The sequence below is a fragment of the Rosa chinensis genome, chromosome 5 (assembly GCF_002994745.2).
Source record: "Rosa chinensis cultivar Old Blush chromosome 5, RchiOBHm-V2, whole genome shotgun sequence".
NCBI classification, from domain to species: Eukaryota; Viridiplantae; Streptophyta; class Magnoliopsida; order Rosales; family Rosaceae; genus Rosa; species Rosa chinensis.
Window position 1 is genome coordinate 72,570,359 of NC_037092.1, and position 9,653 is coordinate 72,580,011.

The 9,653-nt window shown below is 37.4% G+C and overlaps 1 long non-coding RNA gene across 1 annotated transcript; it reads right to left on the minus strand.

The window, feature by feature from the left end:
• Positions 1–476: 476 nt before the first annotated feature.
• On the minus strand, positions 477–1,560 carry LOC121053140. The gene is made up of 3 exons (XR_005810887.1): positions 1,498–1,560; positions 864–1,034; positions 477–780 (listed from the first exon to the last, which is right to left on the minus strand). It is a non-coding gene; the product is annotated as an uncharacterized LOC121053140 (long non-coding RNA).
• Positions 1,561–9,653: the final 8,093 nt, after the last annotated feature.

Here is a 9,653-nt window from a genome sequence, read left to right on the forward strand (position 1 = left end):
TATATATATATTCAAAATTAAAATATCTTTGATATTGTAATAGGGAAACAAAGAAAGTAAATATACATATCAAACCATGCGAACACATCATACACATCATCTTAGGCTTTATCTCCTACAAAGTGTAATGGACCCTTAGTGATACCCTGATAAAACAAAAGGCAAGTTAGTCTGAGACAACTTACAGAAGAAACCTTCCTATACATTTGAGCTCAGTTTCTACATTCATTGGAAGGGTATTCATAAGTCACCATCTCTAGCATGCACATGTCCCAAAAACCATTCTAATTTTTCCTTCAAGTTCGCCCATGCAATCCCAAAAGCAGTTCAATGAACCATGAGAATCAAGGATTCACATTTTACCTAATCCAGAAGATGAATTAGAGTCCTTTCCATACATATCTGTCCGGTTAAATGCTGCTTCTTCTCTACTATTTTGTGGATTGTTTCCATCAATGCGTCCCACCCGCACATCAATTCCATTATTTCAATAACCAAAACGCCTCCTACCAAAAATTGAGGTGCACCATTATTGGTGTTCATAGATTTTAGGTAATTAGAAGAGTTTTCACTAAAATTGAGTTTTGACAGTAACCACTAAAGATCATTTGAATTTCAGATATTCAAATGAAACCAAAAGCCAATATATCTCCATCAAATGAATATCTGCAATGTAAGATTCAATCAGAAAACAAATTTTACTTGTAGCTTGCGTGGGAAAGAATTCTCAGCAACTTCTTCATTAAGAAACTGTATCTTCAAGGCTGTTGCAATCTTAAACTGCATAAACGTACAGCTTCAATCCAAATGTCAACTACAAAACCATAAGGAAAAGACAAACAGAGCAATGTGCATAGGCTCACCTAAGTCACCTTATCATAGACCTTTTCGCTCTCCATGTTCTGTGCAGTAGTTTGGTATTAAAACTTTCAAGAATGAATGGAATGGAAACCAGCGCATAAACTCATCAAACGTTGTTAGATCTCATTTGCAGCTGCTTACTTTCTGCCTCTCCACTCTTCTTTTCTTCCACCCTATGAAAGAACAGGAATAGAAATTGACATTAACTAACCAAATCAAAAAACCCACAACTAAAGAAGACTTCAGGAAAATGCATATGAAGGGACACGATGTAGTATGTTCTGTTTCAAATCTGGTATATAATTTTGTTATTCTTTTTCTTTTGATACTTATGTGGTTTCAGTAATTTTAACTTATTCATTAGAGCAGCACTCCTACGTCTGCAGTCCTAGTGTCACTGGAAAATATCAATATATAAGCATGCATGCCATACTTTTTCTCTCTTTTGTTATTACTAATATTTACTGCAGCTCCTCCTTTGATTGCAATACTAATTGTGTGTCATATTTTTCCTTCAATTCATACGTAACTTCCTACCAGAATAGATCAATTATTTGTCTTTATGACAATGATAGCTTTTGTGTTCCTTTTTCATCCAAAACAATTAGACCCATAAATGAAAGCTCAAGCCTCTACCAGTTGAGGAGTAGTTAAGGCTGCAAACTTTGCTTCAGCAACAACAAGATTGTCACTAAAATTGAGCTCCAAAACTCCCTAAAGTAGAGTCAGTGTCTCTCATTCAACCAAAGCCCCCTAGTTCCAACCCCTAATTCCGCAAACGCTGCTACACCCGCCGCCGCTTGTGTGTGAGCCGCCGTGGGCGCCACCGGCTTGCTATTTTCGTCTGGTAAGCTGGATTTTATCCCTTCTCCTTAGTTGAGGCTTCTGGTTTGATCTAGATTGAAAATCCTAACTCTATTCATTAATTTGAAACCTGTCAGCATTATGGAATCTGGGTTTTGGAGATTTTGGAGATTTTGGAGGAGGGAGAAACTGTTGATTCAACCTTTTTTTTTTTTTTAGCAAACCTCGACAAAGCGAGGGAAAATTATTAAAAGAAAAAGAAAAACGAGTACATCAAGACGATGCAAGGGGAAGATAACAACCTTACCCCTCAAAAGGTTGAAGAGAGATGCCTCTTCAAGAACAACTAAAGCACTGCAAACTAGCTAAAACGAAAATTAGGAAGACCTAAATGGTCTCGGGCAGAAAAAGAAATTACAAATTGAGGAATCGAATCCCACCAAATTATATCAGACAAAGAATCACCAAAATTAGCTAAAGCATCAGCAACTTGATTACCCTCTCGAGAAATGTGTGAAGAACGAAAGTGCATCTGAGAAATCCAATGAAGACAATTACCCCACTCCACTCGAAGTTGCCAAGGCACCATATGAAGAGAGCGAAGGAATGTGAGAACAAGAGATGAATCAACTTCTAGCCAAACATGCTTCCAGTCCCGAACCCAAGCCAACTCAATAGCTTTGATTATTGCCATTACTTCGGCTGCAACTGAGCTTGAGATATCTAAACTGGAGGAGAAAGCACCAAGAACCTCACCCTTATAGTCTCGAAAAACTCCCCCATAACCCGCACTCGGTGAGTTCATTTTCCATGCCCCATCAGTATTACTTTTAACCCAACCAATTAGAGGAGGATGCCAATTAACCTCTATGATTCACCATGCTTCCTACAAAGCAAGCAAATTGAACCAAAAGAGACTCCACGTGTCTGCAAAAAATCATCACAAAGGACTCGGCCTCACAATACTTTCCAGACCAAAAGAGACATACGTGGAGCAACATACTTGCACCAAATTAATTTACACCACTCAATTGAAGCAAGTTTAGACCTTAAGAAAGTAAAGGCTTCTTTAGCACTAAGCGTACCTGATGAAGAAGGCATCCAAACTAAAGTATCTACTGCATGAGCATCCCTTGATATAGGGATTTGTTGCTGCAAAAAATCACATAAGCCTGGGAGGTGGAGTTGAAGCAAATGTGGAAAATTCCAAGCTCCATCTTCAATATACTCACCAATAGTATCATTAAGATGATTAACGTTTCCATCATGCAATCTAATTAAATCAACTAATGGTCTGCCAACAAAATTATCTCTCCAAAAATTAATCTTTGAACCATCCGCAATTAACCACATGCTATTCTCAATTATTCTTGGCCAAAAGCGCCTCAACCTAGGCCAAATAGAAGAAATAGCATAGGAGACCCGCAACCTCCCATCACGCCAAAACCGAGCACGAAGAAGAGTACAACCGTCAGAGATAGAAGAGTAAAAATATCCCATGCTTTTTTGAGAAGTAAAGAACGATTTAAAACCACCAATTGCTTAAGACCCAAACCACCTTCTTCCACTGGATAACAACAATTCTTCCAAGCAATTAAGGGAACTCCACGTGAATCAATGGAACCTGACCATAAGAAATTTCGGCACCAAACTTCCAGCCTAACTGGTATTGGAGATTGGTAAGGATTTCCAAACTTTGTTTTGGATGAAAGATTGGTTGAGGGTTGTTCATTGATGGTATTTTGTTTGCTAGGGATCCAAATAGTTGATGGTTGTGGAATGCAGTCACGATGAATGAACTTCCAATCGGGAAAAGAAGAATGGTAAGTGTTGGTCCATGCCAGACTACGGGTTTTGGTGTGCTGATTGTAAAATTCTAGTGGTTGTTATCGAATGGAATGAAAAGTTGGTATGCTGCTTGAATGGTTAATGCTCCTTTGAGTTATCGATTGTTGTGAATTTAGCTTAAATGTGGACAAGCATGAAATGGCTAAATATGGGTAGAAGATTAGTGTTGTTAGTTAAAATGATGACGGAGTTTGAATTGTCATATTGTAAAGTAAATGTTGTTGTGAAAGAAAATGAGGAGCTTGAGTAGTTATCAATGTTGAGTGGGATTCGGAAGTGAAAATGGTGGATTTTATTTGATTGAGTTAAATTAGGACATTGGATTAAAGTCATGAAACAATTTACAAATGGAAGTACTCAAGTGGTATTATACCTCGAAATGAACATAGTAAACAAAATCATTCGAGGATGGTGAATTATCCTTTTTTTTTTATTATTGAAAGAATGCTAAACAAAGAAAGGTTAAATGAGTTGATCCGAACTACGTTTAATGGACACAAGTATTAAGTTCGATCACCATATCCCAAATGACCAAATGTTACTTCATTTGGATCATTTGGATTGTTTGGGAATGGGTAATAGATTTTATCTACTAAAAGAAATTCCTTCAAGCATAAGTTCTAGATCGTTGTTTTGATCAAAAGATAATTCAATGAACTTCAAGGGATTTGAGTAAAAGATTTGGGTTGCTCAGTTAGTTGAGTTGTAATGTTATCAACTTACTCATTGATTTTATTTTTATTACAAAGGACTCGGGCGTGTGCATTTAGAATTGGACGAAACATTAAACAATGAAAACGAATAAGTTTGGGTGAGCACGCCATATCCAGGTAGGGTGAGCTGTCCTTTCCTTGTTAGAGGCTTTCTCATATGTGGAATGCTCTAGTATGATAGTATGTTGCCTGCAAGTACGTTTTTGGTTGTTCATTAGTTGGTGCCTCATGATATCTGTGTTTTCATGACTGATGATTACTGATTCCAAAAATTGAGGCTAGACTTGTGTGTTGAGATACTGTACCCATTGTATATTTGTACTTGTGACCTGAAAGTGAATGGGACCTAAACGCGTTGATTCCTAGGCATCCCACGGTGTTGATAATCGTGAACCTCTGGAGGGGGCTGTGCTCCTATGTGCGTCGAGGAAGAGTAAGTACCGACGGTGAACCAGTCATAGGACACTCAGGGCTAGGAAATGGACACTTTCGCTACTTGTAGTCACAAGCACTACTGAGTAGTTGGTCGGTTCTCGAAGGATGACGAACTAGGCTGGTCAGGGACTGTTTTAGAGTAGCCGGTAGGTAAGTATCTCGGAGCTCCAAGTTGTGTGAAGCATGTTGCATATGTTTTATAAAAGAAAACAAATGTTTGTGGTTGCCTCTTTTTAAAGTATTTTCAATAAACGTGCACAATATTTATTTGTCTTCTACTCACTTATTTACAAAATTTCGGGAGACCCGTAACCCTGGGGCACGTCTCTCATACTTGAAGTTAATTAGTGAATTGTTTTCCAAAGCTGGGCTCCGGTTGTAAGCCCAAAGCTTATGGCCGATTTTAAATTCCGCTTTTGAAAATATGTTGTTCAGTTGCTAAAATGATTTGTCCAAGAAAATATTTTATAAACCAACAACCTAAATCCAAAAGGCCTTGCGGTTTTGGGTTGATGAGTAATTGGGATGTCATTCGTGACATGTCGGTTTCTCATTGGCTCGGGCTCCAAGCGCTGTGAGACCCCTCTCTCGGGTCACCACAAATAAATACAACTAGCCTTAGCTGTAAGAGCCTTATAGTTATCAATCAATCACCTTATACTGGAGAAATCAATCACCGTCGCTTTCCAGAGCAGCAAGTAGCATCGCATTATTAGTCTCCACCTCCACAATGTTCCATCCTTGTTCAACAATCCATGCAAGCGTAGAACGAAGAGCAACAGCTTCGATCTGGAGAGTAGATTTTGCATGACATAAAGCACCCATGAACTCTCCACGTCATCTCTAATAACGACACCCACATCTCCACAGCAGCCATGTTTAAACACCCCATCCAAATTGACCTTCAGTCTACCTCTTGGTTATTGTAATTCTTTTTTTTTTTTTTTTTTTTGACTTTGACAAGGGGAACCCAAAGGCTTTCTAGGCCTAAGATAAACCCCTTCGGCGCATGTGAAATGCTCCAACTGTGCATTGCAGCACAGTGCCTGACCACTTTGACAGCTTCGGGGTTCGAACCTAGGTTGAGGAGCACACCCAACTAGACAAGAACCATTAGGCCACTTGCAGTGGTTGGTTATTGTAATTCTTTGTTGTTCAATAAAATTCCTTTTTGATAAAAAAAAAAAAAAAAACACTAGAAACTAGTTTCTAGCCCAATTACATTGAATACATTCAATGAGCTGGTGCTAAGCATATATATGTTTTGGTATTATCTTTTTAGATATCTGTATGTTTTAAGAGCAGTTTTGGCTTCATGCCCCGCTCTTAATTATCATTTTTTTCGTTTAATAAATCATTTTGTCCAAACAAGCTTTAAAAGAAACATTTTTTTTTTCTTTTTTGTTGAGGTAATGAATGAATTCATTGATTGAAAAATCATGATTGACCTAATAAGGTCAGTGCCAGCGTGACACATACACTAGGGTATGATGGACATAGCGGACATGATCCTCTAGTATAATTTCCATAATTAGGATCTGCTAGACTTTGCATTTAAGAATGCCACGTCATCCTTAATCAATCCCACGGCTGCTTATGAGAAATCCTCTATTCATCCTGAAGCACAGAGGGAGCGGGTTCTCTCCAAACACCAAGCCAGGGACACATGGAACGGAAGCACGATCGAGGTGTCGCTGACTCTGTATACGACGTTAAAAGGAATGAAACTGACGAAGTCAGAAGCCAAATTCCATGTCAGTTTCATTTCAGGCAACAGTGACAAGTCAAAAGACCCATTGTACCAGATGAATCTAGAAGAAACGAAGCTATAACTTGGTCTCGATCAGTTTCTAAATTTTAATCAATAATTAATTAGTTGCACATCGGTTTTTCTTTTTTAATATTCTATTTGTGGATTTCTTGTCTTCTTAAATTTCTTTAGCTGGGAATTGTTTGTAGTTCAATTCTTTAAGAATTCATAGGGGCGGGGTTAATTTGTTTCATCCATGGCAGCAAGCTGCGTCATTTTGAAAGGCCAGGTTGCAGAGAGAGGGGGAGAGAGTCGACGGAATTTACTGCATGAGTGTAGAAATCGGGGATATTGCAATCATTTATTTTCAGCCTTTTGATTTACTTATACTATGGCAGCCCCACAAAGAAAGTCTAGCAGATCGATCAAGCATAGGAATTTATAGCGGAGGATCTACATCGATCCAAAACATGGATGGGCCCAACAAAAACAAACTAAACCCTCTTTGGGAAAATTTTTATTTTACTTTTTTTCTTTTTCGATAACCTAAGTTTTACTAATATGAGCAACTCTTTAAGATGAGAGGAAAAACTCATTCATAAGAAATTTCACATGCAGAAGGACTTTGGAATCGCGAACCTTAATAGCATATGCATCTTGGATTAGGACAATGAAGGAGGACAATCCACCGGTCCACCCCCACCTATTTCTTAGGCTTAGACCAATGCTTGATTCGAATTTGATGTCCCACGGTAGTTGTCTTCGTAAAAAAAGGAAAGAAACAAAGAAGAGGACTGCTATATTCGAAAATGATTAAACAAAAATGGCAAATAGCAACAAATTTCCATATCATCGATCATAATTAGCCATCGCCGCCACCATCGGCGTTACCACAGTCAGTGGAAGAAAAGTTGGCCGTACTCACCATAACAACGGCCGCGGCGCCAACATCATTGCTTGAGGCGGTAGTAGTACTTGTACCGGTGTTGCTTTCAGCATGATCATCACTATGAGATGTGGAGACGACGTTTCCTCCTCTTCTCTTGCCGCGCCGACCACGAGAGCTGGAATGGGATTCGTGGTCGTGCTTCTCTTGATCATTCTCTTCGTTGTGTTTCCAGGAAGGGATGCAGAAGAAGCAGATGGTTTTCTTGCTCTTCATGACTGAAGGGATGACTGATCATTACCAAAACATCACATTACTTATATAGTTGCCAAAGTGCTTAACATGATATAAAGGTATGTTAAGTGACAAATACGTTGTTAACTTTACCAATTCCATTTTCAAATGGGTGCAAAGTTTCTTTTTACCAACCACATGTGATTGGTGTCATTCCCTTGATCATATCCAATTAATCAGTACTTACATCAATGATTACTAATCAGACAGCCAGCTTTGCAACAATAATCAATTTCTAATTTCTTTTCCCCTTCAATGATGAATGTCCATTATATAAAGCACGCAAAAAAAAAAAAAACACATTTTCAACATTATATTCGTTCTCGTTCACTTGTGCTTTGGTAACTTTGAGTACGTTGGTTAAATTACTTATATAAGATCTCACAAATAGACTTCAAAACTTCACACATATTTAAAGAAGGGAATAAGGAAACAGATGCTCTAGCTAATTATTGAACATCTTCGTTAGAACAAGTATGGTGGGATGTGGCTCCTCATTTTATATATCTTGTATTATGAGAGTAATGTTTTGGGTCTTCTACAGTTTAAAGTTTGTTAACTTGTTCATTTTTGCTTGTTTCTTCCTAAGGTTTTATTAGGTCCCCTTCTGTTGTCTTTCACATTTTTTTTTGGATGAAGAAATTAGAGTGTTAGAGAGGTTGCTCCTCTGCTATCACTCATATCATCAAAAAAAAAAAAAAAAAAAAAATCAACATTGTATAGTCGGGATATATTGAAGATTTGAAAGAGTGAAAACATGTTTCAACTGCTTTTCAGTTTGATTTACCTTTTCTTATTCATTTTCTCGACATTACAAACTAAGTATAGAACAATTTGTTTCTATATCATCTTCCTATAAACCTATAGCTATGAAAATCTAACACACAAGAGCAAGAGGTCAAATCTTTTGTCGGCAACCGGTCGAAACATTACAGTGTAGTAAAACATTCACAGATAAGATGATCTGGTGCTTGTGGATCAAATTTCTCTCTTGACTGGGATCAGGGCTAAAGCTATGACATGCATGACAAAATCTGTTTTTTTTTTTTTTTGATGAAAAGAGGTCAGCCCATTATATAGATTTAGCAAGCAATACAAAAACAAAACACCCTTATGGAGTTGACAAAAAAAATCGTTTCTTAGGAAACCCTAAAACCTATTCTGAAACAGGAATAAGATGCAAGAAACCCCTAGTACACCCAAACAAAAGATGATAATAAAGATTCCTCAAAAAGTGGAAATGGACAAAATCCTTTAATTTAATCATACTAAAGAGGCTGATGAGGATTTTCTAGTATGAAAATCATGATGACTGGATGTGGATTCAGAAGGCATATATCACGGAGAAATGGCGACATGTACCAAAGGTGTGCCCGTGTGGGGATTGCAGCCTCAATTATAGGCTAACATTTATCTTCAGCTGTGGTTTGTTCTAGCATCAATCATAAACTATGTAATATGCATATGACATTGTTTTTTGGGACAATTATTTGTTGTGAAATTTTAATTAAAACTCGCAAGAGCACGAATCGTCGTTAGTATAGTATGCAAGTACGTGGTCGTTCCAACTGAGGATTGATAATTAATTTAAACCCTAACTCAATTAATCCAAACACAAAATCACAGAAACACAATGAACAATAAAGAGAAAGAAGATATTGTTTTTTAGATTTTCAAATAAAGAAATAATGTGAAAATTAAGGAAAGAAAAATGTAAGTTGATAAGTAGAAAAGCAAAGATGATAAAACCTAGGGTTTCGGAATAAACCACTAACAATCCTATTTATGTTTCAATGCAATTAACAAATTCTTTTATTTCTTTTGATGATAATTCCCGTATCTAAGTCCTTCTCAGGCACTCTAGACCATAGTTTTCCTTAAGTGTATGATGCTCTCCTCTCGGGTAAAGATCTTATATCCTAACTATGCAGTTTATCCTTCTCAGGTATAAATTTAACATGCAAGACTCATTACGCTTTAGAAAACAAGGGAATCAAGCAAACCATTAGTCTTTCTCAAGTAATAATGTAATTTACCACACTTAATCACAAGAAGCTAATCA